Here is a 23,563-nt window from a genome sequence, read left to right on the forward strand (position 1 = left end):
TTACTTGGTGGAAATGTCTATATAATTGTGGCATTATCGATTTATTTACAGATTATGGTGTGTTCTTTTTACATGATTGTTCGTAAACAAAATCAATACTTTACTTAATTGTCCCTTGTTTCTTTATTTTGCAGGTAGTGGTGAGGCACCCTACTGTCCAGGAGATGCTCCCCCACAACAAAAAATAAATACATATTACATAAGTGAGTATGATGACATAGAGGAATCTAAACAAACAAATGATCCCCCTTTCTCTTAGTTTGTCTATTTTATTTCCTTTACTTTTTCATCCTTCAGCAACAAAACGTAATTTATTGTATTGTATTACAACTTTTAATTGTCATATGTAAGTGTAAAAGTGTCAAGCATTATAGGGAATTATTATACAGCCTGTATGAACTACAGTCAACTGCCTGACCATTGAGTGTTATGGTATTATTTGGGGTCAGGAGAGTTTTATATTGTATTGCAATTGCATTTATATATCCCTTGCTCTGACGAGGCACTGAAGTGCTTTACACCAGGGAGCATGCTGTTCTGGAATCCAAGGTTGGTGGTTAAGCTAGTGGTATTTTGGGGTTAGTTTTGTACTCTCTAGTAAACCATTCCATGCATGTACTCCATTTTCTTTGTGGTGGATTAAACCAACAGGTTTTAGGTGTGATCGTTAGTGGGGTGGGGTATGTGAGTTGGTGTGTGAGTTCATGCAGATGGTTGGTGGGATTCACAGATGAGATAGAGGAGATCTGATTTGTTAGGTTGCAGGAATGACTTTCAAAAAGGGAGGAATTGTGATTTTAAAATTTTAGATTGAAATGAGGCAAATGTCAGAAATTGTCTGGTAAGAAGTTTACCATCAATTAAACTGGCAGGACGAACATATGAGACTTAAAATAAATAAAAGATTCACGCACCTCTGCCCTCGGTGCTCGCAGTTTCTCCGTCTCCTCGTCAGTGGCTCCAACTCCCCTCTTCCAATTAAGGCGCTGCCCTCATGCTGCACAGGCAGCCTGACAAAAGCACCAGGGTTGGCTGGAGCGGACTAGCTCCATGTTCACTGAGGCACTGGGGGCCTCTGCTTGATCTCCACCCGGCTGAAAACACCCGGGTGCAGAGGTTTACACTGCGCATGTCAGGCTGGCCGTCGCAAGACTGCTGGCCAAAGTGACCTGCGCAGTGTAAACTATTGGAGTGAGCACTACTCCCCTGCTGCCTGTAAACCGTACCCCGCCCCCAAACACGGCTCAGGCTGGGGAAAGGGAAAAATAAATGGTAATAAATTAATTTTATTTTTCACCTTTTATGGGGCTGGCAGCAGCGGGACGACACTCCTTTGCCCTAATAGAGGGGCTGTCACTGAATTTGACGCTTCTCAGGAATGGCAGGATGCTAAGAATGGACCCACCTTCAAGTACCACTGGGTTCCTAAATGAAACAAACACAGGACCCCTGAAATGTCCGGTGAGGGGGAGGAGGAAGGAAAGGGACTGCTGGGAAGTAAGTCTGAAATGATAAATGTAGGAAAAATGTGCATAGTATGTGTATGTCTCAAATAGAACAATCATATAAAATGTATGCATTAGTAAACTACTGTACCTTCAATGAATGTCTTGAAAATCTATTTTTCCAAAGTGAATAGGTTTTCCTAAAATAAGATCCTTATTTTTCTTTCAGGAAACGTAGAGATAAAAGTCTTGATACAATTGCTCTTTTTCCACAGTTTTCTCTCATAAAGAAAATAACACATTGTAGGAAAGAAGGATCTGCTTTCATGGTCACCCCACTTTTTGCTGGTTTCCTGACTAGCCTGACTGGGATCCTGCTATCAGGACCCCAGTCTATGTGCTTCTTCCCTAAATTGGACACAGTGAGTACTTAGGTACACTCCAGATTTGCTACTGATGTAACCTTGTAAGTCCCTAGTATATGGTACCAAAGTACCCAGGCCATAGGTGCACCAGGGGTCCCCCATGGGCTGAAGCATGTATTATGCCACCCATGGTGAACTACTCAAATTGTAACTACAGGCCTGCCATTGTACCCTGTGTAAGCTGGTGCTAGCACCACTTACGACAGATATAAGTTTCCTTATATCTGAGGTCACTACACTTAAAACCTATAAGTCACCCCTAAGGCAGGCCTTTCAATCCTGAAGGCAGCGTGCATGATTATAAGTGAGAGGGTGCCCCTTCATGAGCAGGACACCCCTACAACCCTCAGAGTCAATTTTTCTGTGTTGTAAGTGCATCAACCATTACGACACATAGAGTGGCCATGCGTCATTACGCAATGGTTATCTCTAAACTGGCTGTAACTAACCCTCTTGTGTTTGGTATCAAACATGTTGGAATCATACCCCAAGGGTGTATGATTCCATGCACTGTAAAGCTCCTCTGGGAGGCCCTCAGTGCTCCCGGTACCAGTCTTCTAGACCCGGACAGCCAACTATGGCTGTTGCTGACCAGAGACACGATTCTGCCCTCCTGCTGCTGAGCCAAGCTTGTGCAGGGGAAGGCAGGACAATAGGTTTCCTGTCACGGGGAGGTGTGACCACCTCCCAGACAGGACTTAGTGTATTGGGACAAGGTGGGGCTCTTGCCAGCGCCACTAGACTGCTTTGAAGGGCACATTAGGTGCCTTCCTTGCATACTCCAGTTGAAACTAGTCCAGGGAGCCGTTGGCTCCTGCTCTGGCACAAAACTGGACAAAGGAAATGGGAGTATCCTCCCCACTGTCCAGCCCCTCCTCTGGGAGGGACCCCTGAATCGTCCCAACCTTTTCTTTAAAGTACTTAAGGGCTTTCCTGTGAGTGGGTCCTTAGATTCGTCGTGGGACAAGATTCAGATCCGAAACCACTTCAATTTCAACCGTTTGGGCACGTTGGACTTCGTTGGGCTTTGCTTTGGGAACCAAGACTGCAATTGGGAAGACTCCTGCTGCTCCTGGTCTCGTCGCCCTGCCAGTCTTCTGCAACGTCTGTGCCTGTGCTCCATACAGGTTCTTCACAAGGCCTCTGGGCATCCAAGACACCCGAAGGAATCTCCCTTGGAGTAAAGGAGTCACTCGTCTGCATATACAGGTACCGTAACAAAGATGACTGGTCTGCTGTTCCGGAGCTTCTACAGACTCCGAAAGCTTCAGCAACACTGTTGGTGGTTCTGTAGCTTCCTCGAGACCCGCACTGTCTTCACAGCAAGTTTAAAGCCAGTATCACTCATCAGGACTGCTGGGGTGTACCCCTGTGCACCACGTCGACTCGCTGTTGCCAAGGCTTGTTGACTCATTTCACCAGACATCTTCGGGCTCCAAGAAGCTCCAGCCTCAAGCATCTCCTGGAGTCAAGATCTTTGCCTGCACCGCATCCTCTGCACCATGGGCCTTCATCCTTTTGTGAGCTGCTCGAGGTCCTCTTGCAACTCCTGTGCTTTTGACCTGTGGATCCTTGAGGGTCTTCTTTGGCTCCAGTTGGCTCCCCTGCTTGCTTAGGGCCTGCTCTGACTTACCTGCTCGTAGTGAGTCACTTGGACCTTGCTGGTCCTGACACTGCACCTTTTTCTACGACTAAATTGGTTGCCGTTCCCAAACCTTGTTGGTGCCCCTGCTGGACACTGACCCCTTGGCTCTTGACGTCCGACGTGGGACAGCTCGTGAATGGCTCCTGATCTTCACAGCGTCGCCTGATCTGCACAGCCACAATTTCAAGGGCACAGTCAACTCTCCGGCATCTCCGACATCGGTGGGCATTAGTCTTCCGTGCCTACTGGTCACTCCTGAGTGGCATAGACTTTGTCCCCTCTGCTTGCATCTTGAATCCACCTTTGGGTTCCACTGGACTCTTTCGCCCTCTTCGCCAGCGGCATCTGCACTGAAGTCCTCCATTGTGGTCTACGGCAGTTTCCAACATCACTTGGCACCTATTCACCCGACTTCCCTGGTGTAGGTATCACGGTTCCTAGAGTATCCACGGGTGGGGTGACTCTCCAGCCTTTCATCTTCCACTGGGTTTCATCAGGGTCTGCAGGGAAGGGTCCTTTTTTCTTTAAATTTTCAAGCACTAAACTCATAAGGGCTGTCTGGATTAGTTCAGGGTGCTACACTTACATAAGTGTGCACCATATACTAAGCCAGTCTCTCACATTGGTGTGCAGCGGTTGGGATTCAAGCCTGCGTTGTTTTACCAGCTAATCTAGGTGTGGATTAATTGTAAAACCATCACTAGCATAAGGCACATATAATATTTTATATACTAAGTGCGTTCTACGGAACTTGTAGAATGGTTGTTAAGGGTCTAGCACAACCCTTTCTCCAATCTTAGGAAGTTTAGATTGCACTAGGGTAAGTAGGTGCAACACCACACTACACCTTGTGACCATGTCTTTAGTTGGGGATCTTAGTGTTCCCCCGTCTACTAAGTACAGTGGTCTGAAGTTCCAGGAACTAAGGACCCTGTGTACCCTTAGAAGGATAAAGGCAGGTAGCAACCCCACCAATAAGCTGCTCTTAGAGCTACTTCATCAAGATGACAAGAATCCTGGATGGGCAGAAGAACAAGAGGGTGTGGGTGGGGATGCTCCAGAAGAGGGGACACCAGGGATCCCCCTTAATGTCCTCAATTCAGAGTATGGCCAAGAGAAGTTTGGTGTCTCCACCTTGGTAATTCAGATCCCCCAGTGAATAGTCCAGATAGGACAGAGAGTGTCCCCCTTTATTCCTCCTGGGAGGGTGCAGGGTAAGCAGAGGAGGTCTAGGTCCCCATCTGTCGAATCCAATGCTTCAGACCATTCTATAGGGACCTCCATATCTAGTGAGAGGAAGGAGTCCTTGGAAAGGGAGTACCATCGGATCAAGCTTGAGAGAGTTATGGCCCGATTCACGGAACTAACTTAAGACAAAATCCTAAACTTACTACCATTTTCGTATTCACAGAAGGCACTTACTCATTTTGGTATTCACAGAAGACACTTACTCATTTCGGTATTCACAGAAGTTAGGAGTCCTAACTTTAGGAGTCCTAAATGCCTTCTGTGAATACCGAAAGTCTTAAAATTAGGATTTTTCTGTTTAGGAGTCCTAAAGTTAGGACTCCTAACTTTACTACTACTAAACTGAGAAAAATCCTAATTTTAAGGCTTTCGGTATTCCCAGAAGGCATTTAGGAGTCCTAAAGTTAGGAGTCCTAACTTTACTACTACTAAATTGAGAAAAATCCTAATTTTAAGGCTTTCGGTATTCACAGAAGGCATTTAGGAGTCCTAAAGTTAGGAGTCCTAACTATACTACTATTAAATTGAGAAAAATCCTTATTTTAAGAATTTCGGTATTCACAGAAGGCATTTAGGAGTCCTAAAGTTAGGAGTCCTAACTATACTACTACTAAACTGAGAAAAATCCTAATTTTAAGACTTTCGTTATCCTAACTTCTGTGAATACCGAAATGAGTAAGTGCCTTCTGTGAATACCGAAATGAGTAAGTGCCTTCTGTGAATACAAAAATGGTAGTACGTTTAGGATTTTGTCTTAAGTTAGTTCTGTGAATCGGGCCCTTAGAATCAGGTGCAGGCTCAATCAGTTGGCCCTTCACAAGAAGACCCTGAAGTACAGAAAGCTAGGAAGAAACTGGAACTAGAGTCCCATGATGGCAGCTGTTGGACAGGCCACACGAAGGGCTTGCTCCCTCCCCGCACGACAGGGCCCGAGCTCCGGCCCACCAGGCATAACCCACGAAAAGCACCTGTACCCCGTCTCCCGACGGATCTTCTGCCCTCGGACCTCTACTCATCACGGGGCCCAGCCCCACCGGCTCCCCCGGCCGGTTCAAGCCGCCATCTTGGGCCCTGCACCACGAGGCCGCGTGGCCTCGCCCCGACCCTAACCCCGGGCCTGACCGGCCCCGACATCCCGGCACCACCATCCACCCGGGAGGTGAGCGGACCACTTGGCAGGTCAATGGGAGGACGAAGTGTCAAGAGCTCTTCCCCCGCCAGGTGCCGATCGCCTCCAGCTCCCCCAGGCGCTGGCTCCACCCCCTGCTGGGTGTCTGGACACCTTCATCCCGGGCCCTCCGACCTCCAAGTGCGAGGGTCCGGACATCAAAGAGCGCCTGCCCTATAACTGGGGCAACTCCGGAGCAGGAAGGCAGTTGTATCCTGGAGTCGAGAGACACCGAGAGAACTCAGCCTTGACGGACTACTGGCGCTGCCGTAGCCCGCTCTTGTGAACCATCGTCCTGCCTGCTGGCGCTGCCGCGGCCTTCTGCAACATCCATCCTCGTCGGGACCTGCTGGCGCTGCCGCGGCCCGTTGTAACGACCATCCTCACCGGGACCTGCTGGCGCTGCCGCGGACCGTACATCGACCATCTTTCCGGGACCTGCTGGCGCTGCCGCGGACCGTGTACCGACCCTCTCGACCGGGACCTGCTGGCGCTGCCGCGGCCCGTACCAACTAAACCACCAAGCTCGAGGATTGTGAGCTAGTCATCATCTCATCCGAACTACCTGACTGGTAAACAGACTGTCCCGCTCCCCCTTACCCTGCATTGAGAGACTTGAATCGAGGGGACCCCTGAGTCCAGACCTCCTTGTACCATTCAACCGTACCTTAAGAAGTGCTTATAAAGAACACTGAACCTTATCCGTGTGTGGTATCTGTCTGTGGGGGGGAAGTTACTTGTCTGTACGATCGCTGGAGACGGCTCTCCCCGGAGACCTCTCCTCCTGACCCCGGCCGACCCTCCCGGTCCGTCTACCCTTTCTAACATTGGTGGCCAGCGGCGCGATCCGAATCAACGCGTAATCGTACAGAGAGTAGCTCACCCCACGACAAAAACACGATGTCAGCCAAAGATAGCAGCTCCACCGAGAAATTCCAAATGGATAAGTTAGAAGAATACAACCACCGCGAACTGAGACAATTCTGCATAGAACTTGGCATTGCTACCACCGGCCTGAGTACCAAGGATGATCTAAAGCACGCCCTAGAGTCGTGGACAGAAACTGGGGTCGCCGGACCCTCCGACCAAAGCAGCATCACACCAGAGGGGAACGCCACGGCTCCCGAGGAGCGGGGAACGGGCCTCTCGCAGGAGGAGATCCGAGAAAGAGAAAGAACCAGATTGCACGAGTTGGAAATGGCACGACTCAAGATGGATGGGGAACTCAAGTTAGCTGAACAGAAACTCAACCTCGAGCATATGCGGCTCCGAGAAGAACGAGAAGAGAAGCAGAGACAGAGAGAGCTGGAGGAGAAAAAAATAACGCTCGAGCACGAGCGCCAACTAGCGGAGATAGAACTTCGGAAAAAGAATAAAGAACTGGGGGTGCCTGAGCGACCACACACCCCGGGGCCAATCGAGAAAAAAGTCCACATCCCCAAGGATGTTGTCCGCGAGTATGTCCGAGAAGACGACATACACCAGTGGTTTAAAGCCTACGAGATCGCCATGACCTCCCACCGGATCGACCGGAGTGATTGGGGAGCCGGACTTTGGGGGAGGTTTGTCAACGAGGGTCGCGATGCCCTACTGCAGCTCCCAGATCACCAAATGTCGTCCTACGACCACATGAAGGCTGCCCTCCTCACCCGCTACGGCCTCACACCCGAGATGTACCGCCAGAGGTTCAGAGATTGCACCCGGATCCCAGGTACAACTTGGGTAGAATACGTGAACTATTTTAGCCGTGCCTTCGAGGGTTGGATCAAGGGGAGCCATGTCACCACCTACGAACAACTCTTTAACCTTATGGTATGGGAGCACCTGTCGAACAACTGTTTCGTCGAGCTCAGGCAGCACCTCCTCGACAGTAAGCTAACTGACCCCCGGCAGCTCGCCGCCGAAGCTGACCGATGGGAAAGCACCCGGGTGGGCCGGAGGGGGCCACACGAACAGAACAGAAGCAACCCAGGCCAGCACCGTCCTCGGGGAGGAGGAGGGGGCCAGGGGCGAGGGAGAGACGCCTTGCCAGCAACACCCGTGGCCAGCACCCCGCCTCCGGCTGGCCGGGGCAACCCCCCGTGGCGTCCTGGGTTCCGAGCCAACGTCACGTGCCACCGATGCCAGCGAGTCGGCCACTACGCCAATGACCCGAGCTGCCCGCAGAACCAAACACCCAAGCCCCGCCAGGTAGCTGCCGCCGCCCTGGGGGAAGAGCAATTATCGGGGGAACCAGAAGAGTATGAGCCGGCCCAGCAAGAGTGGGAACCGGCCGCCATGGTCCTGGCGTGCTTAGGGGGAAGAGACATGGTCCCACGGGCTCCCCTACCCGCTAACACCAGGAAATACGGTCAGTGGGTGACCATTAATGGACAGCGAGCCGAGGCCTTGCGTGACACAGGCGCCAGTGTGACGGCCGTCCGCTGTCACCTGGTGAAGCCCGAGCAGATCCTGCCGAACATTCTCTGCCCCGTCCGCTCGGCAGACAACTCTGAGAGTATGTGTCAAATGGCCTGCGTCCCGTTCGAATGGGGAGGGGTCTCCGGCCTGTTGAAGGTGACGGTCCAGGACGATGCCCCCGTGGACTGCCTCCTGGGGAATGACCTCGAGAGTTCCCCGTGGGCCACCGTTGAGAGAAGAGAGCACCTGGGGATGCTGGGCCTCCCGGACTGGGCCTGCGTAACCACCCGGTCCATGGCCGCCCGTGCCGTCCCCCGATCAGAATAACCGGAATAGCCAGCACCTCCGCCCCCGGTCGCCCCAGTAGAAGACAACGACGAGGCCAGCCTCCCAGACCCGACGACCGAAGGGGACGCGCAACCCCAGAACCTTCCTGACCTGGCTCAGTGGCGTCAAGAAGGGGGGCCCACCCAAGAACAGATCCGCCAGGAACAAAAGACCTGTCCCTCCCTCGAGGGACTCCGCCAACAAGCCAGCGCCCAGAACGCAGGGGACTCCACCGGAACTCACTGGGTCTACTGGGATAACGACCTGCTATACAGCGAGCAAAGAATCGCCGAGCTGGGGGCCGGTCGAGTACTGGTGGTACCTCTCCGCTTCAGAGACTTTCTGCTCAACCTGGCCCACGATGTCCCCCTGGCTGGACACCTGGGCCAGGACAAAACGTACAGCCGCCTAGTGACCCACTTTTTCTGGCCGAAAATGAGGAACGACGTCCTGAACCACTGCCGATCTTGCCCCACATGCCAAGCCAGCGGGAAGAGTGGTCGGAAGCTGAAAGCCCCTCTGCAACCCTTCCCTGTGGTCACCACCCCGTTCGAGAGGGTGGGGATAGACATTGTGGGGCCTCTGGACCCCCGCACGGCACAAGGACACAGGTTCATCTTAGTACTGGTGGACCATGCCACCCGCTACCCCGAGGCGGTGCCCCTACGGACCGTGACAGCTCCGGTGGTTGGCCGGGCCCTAATGGGGATCTTCTCCCGGGTAGGCTTCCCCCGAGAAGTCGTCAGCGACCGAGGCACGAACTTTATATCCAAATACATGAAGTCCCTCTGGCAACAATGCGGGGTCACCTACAGATTCACGACCCCCTATCACCCCCAAGGGAACGGACTAGTGGAGCGTTTTAACCGCACTCTCAAGGGGATGATTGGGGGATTGGAAGAGCCCCTCCGTCGCCAGTGGGATGTACTACTCCCGTGCCTCCTCTTCGCCTACCGAGAAGTTCCCCAGAAGTCCCTCGGTTTTAGCCCTTTCGAACTCCTGTACGGGCACCCTGTGCGAGGGCCCCTCAGCCTAGTAAAAGAAGGTTGGGAGATGGCCCCCCTAAAGACCCCTCCAGACGTCTTCAAATACCTCCTGGCCCTACGCAATCAGACCCGGCGCTTCAGAGAGATGGCCAAGGCGAACCTCGAGGCCAGCCAGGAGGACATGAAGAGGTGGTATGATCACAATGCCTCCTCCGTTGAGTTCGAGCCTGGACAACAAGTATGGGTGATGTCCCCCACCGAACCATGTGCCTTGCAAGATAAGTGGACGGGGCCCTTCAAAGTGGTCGAGCGCAAAAGCCCCGTCACTTACCTCATCGACCTGGGGACCTCCCGGAACCCCCTTCGGGTCCTCCACACCAACCGACACACTTTGTGCGCTCAGAACTCAGCCTCCTGATGGCTACGGACAGTGGGGCAGAGGAAGACTCCGAACCCCTCCCGGATCTTCTGAAGACTCAGGAGAATGACGGCTCCGTGGACGGGGTCCGGCTCTCTGACGCCCTCACTTCGGAGCAACGCCAGGGCTGCCGGAACCTCCTGCTGCAGTTCGCCACCCTGTTCTCCCTCACCCCCGGGGTCACCCCTTGGTGTTTGCACGACGTGGACACCGGGGACAGTCCCCCTGTCCGACACCGGGCCTACCGCGTACCAGATCGGGTACGGGCCTGCATACAGGAGGAAGTGGCCAAGATGCTCACAATCGGGGTCATCGAGCCCTCGGACAGTCCCTGGGCCAGTCCGGTTGTATTGGTCCCCAAAGCCGCTGCCCCCGGCACCGCACCTGAACTGAGATTCTGCGTCGACTACCGGGGCTTGAACGCTGTCACCCGGACCGACGCTCATCCGATCCCCCGAGCAGACGAGCTGATCGACCGGCTGGGGGCCGCCCGCTACCTCAGTATCTTCGACCTAACAGCGGGCTACTGGCAGATCGGCCTCACACCCAGGGCTCAGGAACGGTCAGCCTTCTCTACCCCCGATGGCCACTACCAATTCAAGGTCATGCCCTTCGGCATGAAGAATGCCCCCGCCACGTTTCAACGCCTCGTGAACCAGGTCTTGGCGGGGCTCGAAGAGTTCAGCGCTGCCTACCTGGACGATATCGCTGTATACAGCCGCCACTGGCCCGACCACCTCCGTCACCTCCAAGAGGTCCTACAGGCCCTCCAGCGGGCCGGCCTCACAATTAAGGCCGGCAAGTGCCAAATTGGCCAAGGGTCTGTGACCTACCTTGGGCACCAAGTGGGAAGCGGGCTGGTGGCCCCGCTACAACTTAAGATTGCTGCCATCCAGTCCTGGCAGCCCCCCGTCACCCAGACCGAGGTCCGAGCCTTCGTGGGGCTCACCGGCTACTACCGGCGGTTCGTGCAGGACTACGGCAGCATCGTGGGGCCCCTCACGGGTCTCACGTCCAAGAACCAACCGAAGCGGATTAACTGGACCCCCGATTGTCAAGCGGCCTTCGAGAAGTTGAAGGCCGCTCTATACACCGCCCCTGTGCTCCAGGCCCCCGATTACAGTCGGGAATTCGTGGTACAGACCGACGCCTCCGACCACGGCATCGGAGCCGTCCTTTCTCAGTTAAACCCCGAAGGTCATGACCAGCCGGTGGCCTTCATCAGTCGACGTCTCCTGGCCCGAGAACAGCGCTGGAGCACCATCGAGAGGGAGGCCTTCGCAGTGGTGTGGGCCCTCAAAAAGCTCCGGCCCTATCTCTTCGGTACCCACTTCCGGGTACAAACCGACCATCGACCCCTGCAGTGGCTGATGCAGATGCGGGGGGAGAACCCAAAACTCTTGCGCTGGTCCATTTCCCTGCAGGGAATGGACTTCACTGTGGAGCACCGACCAGGCCAAGACCACGCCAACGCGGATGGCCTGTCCCGCTTTTTCCGCCTCGACGAAGAGAGTCCCCAAGGAGATGGGTGACTCTCCCCGCCTTCAGCTGGGGGGGACGCATGTTGGACAGGCCACACGAAGGGCTTGCTCCCTCCCCGCACGACAGGGCCCGAGCTCCGGCCCACCAGGCATAACCCACGAAAAGCACCTGTACCCCGTCTCCCGACGGATCTTCTGCCCTCGGACCTCTACTCATCACGGGGCCCAGCCCCACCGGCTCCCCCGGCCGGTTCAAGCCGCCATCTTGGGCCCTGCACCACGAGGCCGCGTGGCCTCGCCCCGACCCTAACCCCGGGCCTGACCGGCCCCGACATCCCGGCACCACCATCCACCCGGGAGGTGAGCGGACCACTTGGCAGGTCAATGGGAGGACGAAGTGTCAAGAGCTCTTCCCCCGCCAGGTGCCGATCGCCTCCAGCTCCCCCAGGCGCTGGCTCCACCCCCTGCTGGGTGTCTGGACACCTTCATCCCGGGCCCTCCGACCTCCAAGTGCGGGGGTCCGGACATCAAAGAGCGCCTGCCCTATAACTGGGGCAACTCCGGAGCAGGAAGGCCGTTGTATCCTGGAGTCGAGAGACACCGAGAGAACTCAGCCTTGACGGACTACTGGCGCTGCCGTAGCCCGCTCTTGTGAACCATCGTCCTGCCTGCTGGCGCTGCCGCGGCCTTCTGCAACATCCATCCTCGTCGGGACCTGCTGGCGCTGCCGCGGCCCGTTGTAACGACCATCCTCACCGGGACCTGCTGGCGCTGCCGCGGACCGTACATCGACCATCTTTCCGGGACCTGCTGGCGCTGCCGCGGACCGTGTACCGACCCTCTCGACCGGGACCTGCTGGCACTGCCGCGGCCCGTACCAACTAAACCACCAAGCTCGAGGATTGTGAGCTAGTCATCATCTCATCCGAACTACCTGACTGGTAAACAGACTGTCCCGCTCCCCCTTACCCTGCATTGAGAGACTTGAATCGAGGGGACCCCTGAGTCCAGACCTCCTTGTACCATTCAACCGTACCTTAAGAAGTGCTTATAAAGAACACTGAACCTTATCCGTGTGTGGTATCTGTCTGTGGGGGGGAAGTTACTTGTCTGTACGATCGCTGGAGACGGCTCTCCCCGGAGACCTCTCCTCCTGACCCCGGCCGACCCTCCCGGTCCGTCTACCCTTTCTAACAGCAGCAGCAGTGTCCCTAGAATCAAGGAAACATCCTTTGAAACAAGGAACCTGAGCAGGATTGTCCCTCCTTATCAGGAGGGAGATGATATCCATAACTTGAGCACTTCCTTGGACAGGGCCTGTAAAGTTCAAAAAGTCCCTCAAGGGCAGTGGGCATCTATGCTCGGTCTCTCCTTTTATAACAAATGTAGAGATAAGCGCCTCACTTTTAGAGACGAGGGTGCTGACAATTATTCAGTTATAGAGAGTGCATTCATAGATGGGTTTGGCTTAAGCACTGAGCAATACAGAATTAAGTTCAGACACCCAGAAGGCACCCACCCAGAACTGGGTAGATTTCATTGACAGCGCTATTAAGGTTCTAGGAGGCTGGCTTCGTGTAAACAAGGTACAGGACTATGAAGGAGTGTGCAATTTGATAATGAGGGAGCATATCATTAATAACTGTCAGAACCAACTACTGCACTAGTACCTGGTGGACTCTGATCTGACCTCTCCCCAAGAATTGACAAATGGGTCCGCACCAGGGTTAAGCAGAAAAACCATGGTGGTGGAGGTGACCAGAAGAAGCAAAATTCTTCTAGACCCCAGGAGAAAGGTGGGGAGAAGAGCAAAGACAATAAGGAGTCATCTCAAGGTCTCCAAAAAACTGCATCCGGTGGTAAGTCCCAAAATTCCAAGAAGGGTAAAAAGAAACCTTGGTGTTATTTGTGTAAAGTAAAGACCCATTGGATAAGAAATGCTGTTTGTCCAAAGGCCACGGAACCTACTACCACTACCCCTAAGGCAGCTGTGCCTCCTAGCACGAGTACAAGTGGTAGTACAGCAACCAAGGGATTAGTAGGGTTAACCTTGGGTTCTGAGGTGGGTTCTGGCCTAGTCAGGACGCCAACTCAGGCGGTTCTAGTCTGTGATGGTGGCATAGTCCTTGCCACCTTACTAGTAAGTCCCACTAACTTGGGCAAGTACCGGCAACAGCCTTAAATCAATGGAAAGGAAGGAATAGCTTTCAGAGACACAGGGGGTAGTGTCACAATGGTGACAGAGAAACGTGTGTCCCCTGAACAAATCATATTTGGACAGATGTGGCAATCAACTAACAGTAGCAATGTCAGGACTGATCATTCCTTGGCTGGCAGTTGTGAATCTCAGCTGGGTAGGGGTAACTGGCCCTCACAGAGTTGTGGTATCTCCAGGTGTACCTGTAGATTGTCTGTTGGGCAATGATTTAGAAACTTCAGCCTGGACTGAAGTAGAGTACAGGACTCATGCATAGATGATGGGCATCTTTGCCAGTGTCTTTACTGTTACCAGGGCTCGGGCCAAACAGCTCAGCACTGAGGGAGCACTGTAAGGACCAGATTGCTCCTAAAATAAGGAGCAGGAAGGGTAAGGAATTATCCTCCTCCCAAACTCCCAGTGAGCATCAGTCTCCTGAGGGAGATGATCTCAATCCATGTGAAGAAACTATCCCAGAGGAACTTGGGTCTGACCAGACAGAGTTCTTAGGGGCAGGGGGCCCTTCCAGGGCAGACTTGAGTTTAGAGCAGCAAGACAAAGTCTGGTTTGGGAAGGCAGGGCATGTCCTCCAGGTTCTTGGGGGCTGCAGGACACACCAGGAGATTGCTGTATCAGGTCGAGGTCGGGACGGGCCAGTAGGGCTTGGGCCAAGTCAGTTGGTGCCCTCCTCCTCTTCTTCGTTTAAGGGAGACAAGGGACACCCTACTCACAAGGAAACAGGGTACATAATTTATAAGCAGAAACAGTGGTTGCTGTGGACAAATGTAAACAATAAGCAATAATGATATGCATAAGGGCAATAAACAAGGGTAAGGAGGATGTCCAAGAGAGAGGTAAGACCATATACAATGGGATACTTGTAAATTCAGAATGTTTATATACATAAATCATCACAGTTATATTCAAACAAGTGCATGCTGTCCCCAAGTGAACATGGAACCTATAAAACAGTGCGTGACATTTTGTGACATAAAGAAATGGTTTCTGTAATAACAAAGTCAACCATCAAATTTGTATACAATGAACACAGCCTTCTAATATGATAATAGAGACTGGTGAATGGTTTGCTTTAGGTGTTGTCAACGGCGTTTCAACCCCGTTACCAATGGGGGGTCTCTTCAGGACCTAGCAAAGCAGGGACATCTGTAAGTTGATGATAAAATAGAGTGAATCAAGGGGGGGCCAAAAGCAGCCACAGGGCTGTTGATATGCTAATGAACGATCAAACGGGTACCTGAAAGATGGAATATGCTGTCCAAGTGACAAAAGTGCACCACAAGGAAGTGAAAGTATTGGAAGGGTACTCACGTGGGACCCAGCCGGGCACTAGCAAAAATAAGAGAGAGGGGGCAATGAGGCCTCATATCAAAACACCCATGGTAGAAGAGTAATTCATAAGGCAAAAAGACTTACCCCAGTGAGGGGGAGGACAGTGTTATAAGAGACTCCTCATTGGTAACGGGGTCGAAACGCCGTCAACAATGCCTAAAGCGAACCATTCACCAGTCTCTAGTATCATATTAGAAGGCTGTGTTAATTGTATACTAATTTGACGGTTATTATGGAACACATTTCTTCATGTCATAAAATGTCACGCACTGTTTTATAGGTTCCATGTTCACTAGGGGACACCATGCTCTTGTTTGAATATAACTGTGATGATGTATATATATATAAACATTCTGAATTTACAAGTATCGCATTGTATATGGCCTTTAATCTGTCTTGGACATCCTCCTTACCACATTTTATTGCCATTGTGCATATCAATATTGCTTATTGTTTACATTTGTCAACAGGAACCACTCCTCTTCTTCTTCAGCACAGCCCTTCAGGAATTCTTATTCTTGTTTCTTCTTGTCTGAGGAGGCAAGGTTCAGGGTTGCCACTAAATACTAAATTTACAGCATTACAGGTAGGTACATGTTAGGACCAATGGGTCCCTTCCTTGGGGTGGGTACACCCCCGATTATGCCACCCTCCAATGAGAGGGCGGCATAAGCCTCACTCTGGTTAACTGGGTCCCTCATCTGCAAGATGGCAGGGACTGAGAGTTGTGCTTCACCTCGCCTCCCCCACCTGAATTTGGTTTTCTGCCGATTCTCCTGAGAACTTTTGGGGGCCAGTTGCTGTGAGCCGCAAATGGCTGGGGTAGCTCACAAAGGCGGCAGGCCTTTGAAGCTCCCACTTTGTGGACCCAGCCCATCCTGGGGGAGGATGCTTGGCACCTCGTCCCAGGGTGTGCTTTGTTTCAGGACCCAGAGAGCGCCAGGCTCTCGACCCAGGGGTCCAGAAACATGTATGGTGGTGGCAGCAGGCGAGCAGCCACCCAGCCAGGACACTAGAGTTAGGTCTCTAAGATGCCCTCTCAGTGCAATTTTCATTAAATCCCACACTGGCAGCAGTGTGGGTTTAATGTACATAGACGTTTGATACCACACTTCCCAGTTTTCAGTAAAGCCATTAAGGTGCTGTGGAGTTCGTAATGACGAACTTCCATATCATATACTCTTTATGGCATTACTGCACTTACAATGTCTAAGAATGGACTTGACACTGTATGGGTACATGGCTCATGCACCTGTACCCTCACCACTGGTATAGTGCACCCAGCTGGAGGGGTGGCTTACCTATGCCAAGGCAGTGGGTTGTAGGCATGGCGCACAGGGATGTATGCCATGTCAACTCTTCACTTTGTTCTGCACCAAAACACGCAGCCTGCAATAGGGTTGTGTATGTGTGTGTTTGTGTGTGTGTAGATAGATAGATAGATAGATAGATAGATAGATAGATAGATAGATAGATAGATAGATAGATAGATAGATAGATAGATAGATAGATAGATAGATAGATAGATAGATAGATAGATAGATAGATAGATAGATATCCTCTAAGGGTGGCAAAATAAGTGCTGCAGCCCTTACAGGCCGTCCCTGGTCAAAGTGCCCTTCGTACCTAGGGACCTAAACGTGGCCGGAGAGTTGCCAATTGGGTTTTGCAACAGTACAGTTTAGGGAAAGAACATAGGCCCTGGGTACCTGGTTGGTAGGAACCAGGGCACACTCAGTCAAAGTACATCAACATTAGGACATAAGTGGGGTGCAACCATGCAAAAAGGGGGACTTTACTACACCCTTACATAAATGTGCACCATATACTAATCCCGCCTCTCACACACATAGCTTGCACATTCTAGCTATGATAACGTCTTGTGATTGTCTTCCCACAAATAAGTCAGCTTTTTCAAATAGGTATGCCTTAAATTCTTCTCACGACTGTGCTTACATCAGTACTTAAATTGTTTCCTCAGTGGTTGATTAATACTGCTATTGTTCATCTGTGTTGCGCTTTCCTCAGAGCTTGCTAAGTAATGTCAACGAAATTTTGATCTGAGTTCGATGTGCCAATGAAACTGAATCAGTCACAGAGATCACCTTAGTTAAATAATTAATCCTTGCACTTTTCTGGAGCTTCTGAACAAGCAAGCCCTATTTTTTCCAGGGAGTTAATTGTTGTTGCAAAGTCTTTTAAACATTTGAAACTCAAAGCAGTTAACAGGATTACATTTTGCACACGACAAATCCACATTCTTCGAGCTTCTTGATAAACACGGTTAATCATAATTTTACTCGGAAGACTTCATTTCAAAGAAAACCTTTTTTAGCTTTTGAAACTGAATGCAATTAACCAAATTTACTATTAAACAAGCTGACTTCACTGTTCTTTCGCTGCTTGATAACAAAGTCATGGACATAATTTGGAGGTAGTCATGTGTCGCAGCTGCGACCTCTAGCTTGCTCCCTGCTACTCCTGGCACTTCCTATGCAAACCCTGGCATCAGAGGGGGTAAACATGTGCCTCCCCTGAGGCCAGGGGCAGCAGGGAGCAAGCTGGAGGTCACAGCTGCAACCTCTGACTACCTCCACATGAGGTCCATGAACAAAGTAAGTCTTATTTTTCTTGGAAGAGTTAATTGTTTGTAAAAAGTCTTTTAACTTTTGAAATTGAAAGCAGTTAACAGCATTCACTACCAAGAGAGACAAATGCATTCCTGCGGTACTTAAACAGAAAACTAGAACAGATATTTCTAAAATGAAATTGAGTTTTTCCAAAACGAACGTACTTCAACATTGGTGTAACCACACATTACAAACGGGTAACAGAGGCCACTTTTAGTCAGCAGAATTACGAGCAACTAGGTTCCACAAGGATTCTGAATGCTGCAAGCTTACAAAGTCTCATTTAAAGTTTCCACGAAAAACAACAGCTATAAATCAAAGAGAGAGCGCTCCTCCTCTCCATCCAGCAAGGGAGAATTCATATAGCAGGCATTGGTAACAGAGTGTGGCTACCTTATATACAGGAGACGCCAGCCAGATCAGGAAAAAGTATCATGGTACTTGTAGTGCTGTAAAATCAAGGTTTATTTGCCTTGTCCATGGGGATACACATGAAACGTCATCTCACTCCTAATCATGACGGTATCCTCCGCTCTAGACTGGTTCATGGGGCCGGGTTTTTGCGTATGTTGAGAATGAAAACGTGCCACAAGTTGAGAAGCGTGTACATTTGTTGGAGGTTCCCAAGAATTCTCTTCTGTCCACAACCCAGGGGCGTAAAACAGGCCCCCGCATCCCCTGCAGTGTGGGGGGGCACCCAAGCTCCAGGGGGCCCCCTCACCACTGCACTTCAGCCGGGGAGCTCCTGATAAGAGTCCGGAGGGGGCCCCTCCATGTACCTTGCAGGGGGGCCCCCTCAATTATCGTTACGCCACTGCCACAACCTTTTAATGCCAGTAGGTACCTGTTTATTATGACTATAACATGAATCCAGAATACGCCATATCTCGCATTCTACTTGACCATCGATCAAAAATGGTGGAGATGTTTGTCGTTTCTTGGGAATTGCAGGTTTCAGTAATGATGTGTGAAAGACCGGGTGGATCCTAGAATTGGGCGGTAATTGCAATTTGAATGTGATAGGATTGGTTTGGTGAAGAATCTTACACGGACCAGCAAATCGAGGCTTTAATTTGCTTTAATGTGAGAATTGAAGATTAACAGTAGATTACCACACTTGGTCCCCAATTTTATACTCTGGTCTTTTTTGTCTTTTCTTACCCGTTTTATTTTTGAATCTGATCTTTGCCTCTATCACATTCTCTTTAGCAAGCTTCCAAATTTTTTGAATTTTATGGATTTGTTCCAAAACCACAGAGGAATTGGATTCTTTCACTTTCATATTAAAAAGAAGGAAACAGGGATGTCTGACATAGTTACTGTAGAATGGGGAGTAACCCGTGGATGAGTGTTTAGCATCATGGTATGCAATTCCAGCCAATCAAAGCAAATCAAACCAAGAGCCTGGAGAATCTGCTAAAGTGTCAGAGATATTGTTTCAGATTTTAGTTGACTTGTTCGGTTTGGCTATCCGTTTGAGTATAAAAAAAATGGGGAACATGGCTGTATTAATGTGAAGTACTAAACACCAGGCCTGCCAGAATTCAGAGGTAAACTGTGACTTTCAATCAGAAATTATTTTCTCTGGAAGTCCATTGAGATGCACTGTGTGACCAATTAGTACATATTCAAGTTCTTTAGGAGTAGGAACCTGTTTGCAAGGAATAAAATGCCATTTTTGTGAGACTGTTTTCTACTTCCAGTGTAGTGTCTTTTCCTTGATCTTTGTGTAAACCAGTGATAAAGTCAAGAGAAATATGTTCCCAAGGTTCATTAAGAGGTGGAAGAGGAAGCAACAATCCTCGACGTTTAAAATGATCCTCCTCGGTTTGAGCACGCACATCACAATATTGGACGGCCTTTGTAATGTCTTTTCATAACAAAGGCCTCCAGAATTTTCTCTGAACATAATTGTTTTTTACTATACCTGGATGACCTGCTGTTGGAATCATGTGACACCAGGTAAATAATTTGTCTGATTTTTTAGTGGGAAGAAACAGTTCTAGCTCTTGAAAGGGGTAAATTATCAATGGTTTTTAATTGGGGTGTTGTTTTATCCATTCTTGTAGTTTGTCTTGTGGGAACTTGTGACGAACTTCATCCAGAAAGGTGTCTGACTGGAATCACCAATTACATGTTGAGGATTTTGAATAGATAATTGTTTATCTTTAATTTAAGTATCTTCAGTTTCTTGTCTTGTTAATGAGTCTCCCTTTTTATTTTGCATTCCTGTCTGAAAAGTTACTATAAAATCGAACTCTGAGAAGAAAAACATCCATCATAATTGTTGAGGTGTGATAAAGTCTGGCATAAATTACAAATTACGATGATCAGTGAAGACAGTGATGGTTTGTACTGCTCCCAATAGCCACTCTCTACAAAGATTCTTTAATGGCTAATTGTTCCTATTCTACAATTGAATAGTTATTTTCTGCAGGAAGCAGTTTTCTCGACATACAGGAAAAAGGGTGCAATGGACTAGTCGTTTCATGTCTTTGTGACAATATTGCACCAATGGCCATGTTGGAGGCGTAAGCCTGGAATGGAATGATGCAAAATCGGTGCCGGGGTAAAGGCCTTTTTCAATTTTTGAAAAGCCTGCTCAGCATCTGGAGACCAATGAAATAGTGTTCCTTTTCTCAGTAAATGTATAATGGGTGTTATTGACCTGTGAAAAGTGATCAATGAATCTTCTATAGAAATTTGCGAATCACAAAAAACAGTGTACGTCTCGTGTATTCTTTGGGGTTGGCCAATCTTTAACTGCATGTACCTTGAGTTCAGCCATACTCATCCAGAAGGAGTTATAGTGACCCCCCAAAAACTGGACTTCTGTGACATGGAACTCGCATTTCGTTAGCTTACAATACAACTTATGTTTTCTCAAAGCACCCAAGGCAGCTGCTACATGAAAATGTGTGTTTTCATTTGGGGACTATATCAGGATGTCATGGATGTAAACTACAACTAAATGATCTAAGAATTCCTTGAGCACATTGTTAATGAAATATTGGAATGTCGTTGGGGCATTATATAACCCAAAAGGCTCAAATAAACCAAATCGAGTTTTAAAAGCGGTCTTCCATTCATCTCATCCGTGAAGCCGTACCAAATGATAAGCTCCTGTCAAATCTAGTTTAGTGTATATGTGGGCTCCTTTTACTTGATCTAGTAAAACTGGGTTTAATGACAGAGGATATGTATTCTTTACATTGATCTTATTCAAAGCACAGTAGTCAATATGAGTTCTTAACTCGCCACAAGTTTTGTGTACAAAGAAAAGTGAGGAGGCTGCAGGAGACCTAGATGGTCGAAGAAAACCATTGAGCAAATATTTGTCAAGGTATTCTCTGAGGTGTTGGGTGTTGGTCTCAATAGGAGCAATTCTACGTTTGGGAACATAATTTCCTGGCACTAAGTCTATTTGACAATCATATTGTTGATATGGGGGAAATTTTTCTGCTTGCTACTCATCAAAAACTTTTTATACTGGTTGGAAATTTCCCTGTCTTTTTCTGTGGCGGCCATATGGGATGCTACAAGAGACTGTACCAGGGAAACACAATTATTCCCCTTGGTAGTACTCGAGATTTGTAAACACTAGTTATTACAATAAACAGAGGGAAACTCTAGCATGTTGGAGTCCCAGTGTATCAGGGGGTTGTAGAGCACTAGCCATGGCATTCCGAGGATGAGTTCATACTGTGGCGCATCACTAACATTGAATCTAATGAGTTCCTCAGGTATACCATTGGCTCCTACATATCTTAACTGCACTTCTTCTGTGTAGTCTATGATTGGGCCGGATGTCAAAGGTGTTCCATCTACAGCAAACACAGCCTCTGGTACGTTCTTTTTGCGTAGTGTAATCTGAAGATCTCTGGCCATTGTGGAATCAATAAAGTTTCCAGTGGTGCTAGAGTCAATCATATCATCATGGACAGGAAATTTCTGGAATGTCAAAGTCATAGACAATATGAGGTATTTCATAGGTCTTTTTAAAAGTTCTGAAGTCAAGAAAGGGATTCTCCATATTTCACCCAAAATGTCCCCTTCTGTACCCTTTGAATATTCTAGTTTTCCTTCAGCTTTTCTTGAATTGTGTTTACCGATTTTGTCTTAAAGTCACTTCTAGTCTTGGGTTTAGTAGGACATTCTCTTATGAAATGCTCGTTCTTACCACAGTGCATACAGATACCTAGTGTGCATCAAAACTCTTTTACCTCTTTGGGTACTGGAGAATGAATAGATCCAACTTCCATAGGTTCACCCAAGCATTGGGTATTAGATCCCATTAAGTACTTAAACACCTGATTGACTTTTCCAAAATTCCTACTCTGATCCCCTTTTCGCTCATTCATTTGATCAAGTCTGAGGGAGAGATTAATAAAGTCAATGTAATATTTGGGTTGGGGTTCCACTTGTATTAATATGTCCTTAAGATCATCTTTTAAGCCTTGATAAAATATTGCTGCCCTTTTTTTTCTGACCAGGCTGCATCTACAATCAGCCGATTAAAATGAGCTAGATGAGCTAGATACAACTCCCTTGTTTTAATTCTAAGAGTTCCTAGACAGTAGACAGGGTAGCAGCTCTTCCATATAATACCTTGATAAATTCTGCCTTGAAATTATACCATTATATAAGATTGGGTCATCTTGGTTTACTAAAGGAACTGCCCACTGAGCCTCTTCCCCTCCTAGATATGAAAGAAGGAAGGTGGCCCGAGACTCAGCATCAGGGAAAGAGGATGGTCGACACATAAAATGCAATTGGTTTTGGGTCAGGAGTATCTGTATTTTGTTTGTATAACCCACAAACCTCTCAGGCGTTGCAAGGAGAATCAACGAAGGTACCATCACATAAATATTTTTGGGAGATGAGGGTCCTAGAAAACTAGTGTCTTCACCGGTAGAAAGAGGGGTGATAGGGGATTGGATCTTAGCTACTGTATTCACTAAAGTGGTTGACTCTGCTCTAGTGACTACCATTTCTTGTTGTAATGTGGCTACAATGTTGAATACATCATCTAGAGACCTTATTTTGAAGGTTGTGCCACCCTGGGGAAGAAAATGGTCATGGTCTTACTTTTCTGTCAGGAGTGGCAGGATGCTAAGATTGGACTCACCTCCAAGCAGCACTGGTTTACTAAATGAACTCACACAGGACCCTTGCGATGTCAGATGAGGAGAAGGAGGAGAGAAAGGGACTGCTGGGAGGAAGGTCTTAAATGACAATTGTAAGAAACATTTGCATAATATGTGTAAGTCTCAAATTCAACAATCATATAAAATATATGCTCTTGTAAACAATTGGTACCAACAATGAATGTCTTGAAAATCTATTTTTCCAAAGGGAATAGGCTTTCCTGAAATAAGATCCTTATTTATCTTTCATGAAACATAGAGAGAGAAAAGTCTAGATACAATTGATCTTTTTCTACAGTGTGTCAATTGTTGAATACACCTAGAATCCGGCGAGCCCGTTCAGGAGCTAAGTCATTTTCTTGTCTGGCGCCTCGATACTGGAATCTGCTGCCAATCGACATTCGGAAAGGCTCATCCTTCACTACTTTCAAGAAAAAGCTTAAAACCTTGCTATTCCTTGCTCCATAATGATAATAAGGATTTTCCATCCTCCCGCTCGCCAGGAGACAAAGTGACTTCTTTTACATGTTTTCTTTCGTCATAGTTTCTTTTATAACTGGCTTGCTTGTGTTCCACATGTTTTCTGACTTTATGTAAATCTAAACTGGATGCATAATCAATTTTATTAATCAACCCGGAAGGATTGAGAGAAGAAATTGGTTTTCTACCTCTGAGTAATACATAGGGTGAAACATC

General features: G+C 48.9%; 1 protein-coding gene across 11 annotated transcripts in view; it reads left to right on the forward strand.

The window, feature by feature from the left end:
* LOC146857785 (myotubularin-related protein 9-like) overlaps positions 1-23,563 on the forward strand; it is a 452,543-nt gene that overhangs the window by 257,833 nt on the left and 171,147 nt on the right. For all 11 annotated transcript variants that reach the window (XM_085648410.1, XM_085648408.1, XM_085648401.1 and 8 more), the window contains exon 2: positions 135-203. The gene's annotated coding sequence lies outside the window, so the exon portion shown is untranslated. The remainder of the gene's footprint in view (positions 1-134; positions 204-23,563) is intronic.

The sequence above is a fragment of the Triturus cristatus genome, chromosome 3_2 (assembly GCF_964204655.1).
Source record: "Triturus cristatus chromosome 3_2, aTriCri1.1, whole genome shotgun sequence".
Classification (NCBI taxonomy): Eukaryota; Metazoa; Chordata; class Amphibia; order Caudata; family Salamandridae; genus Triturus; species Triturus cristatus.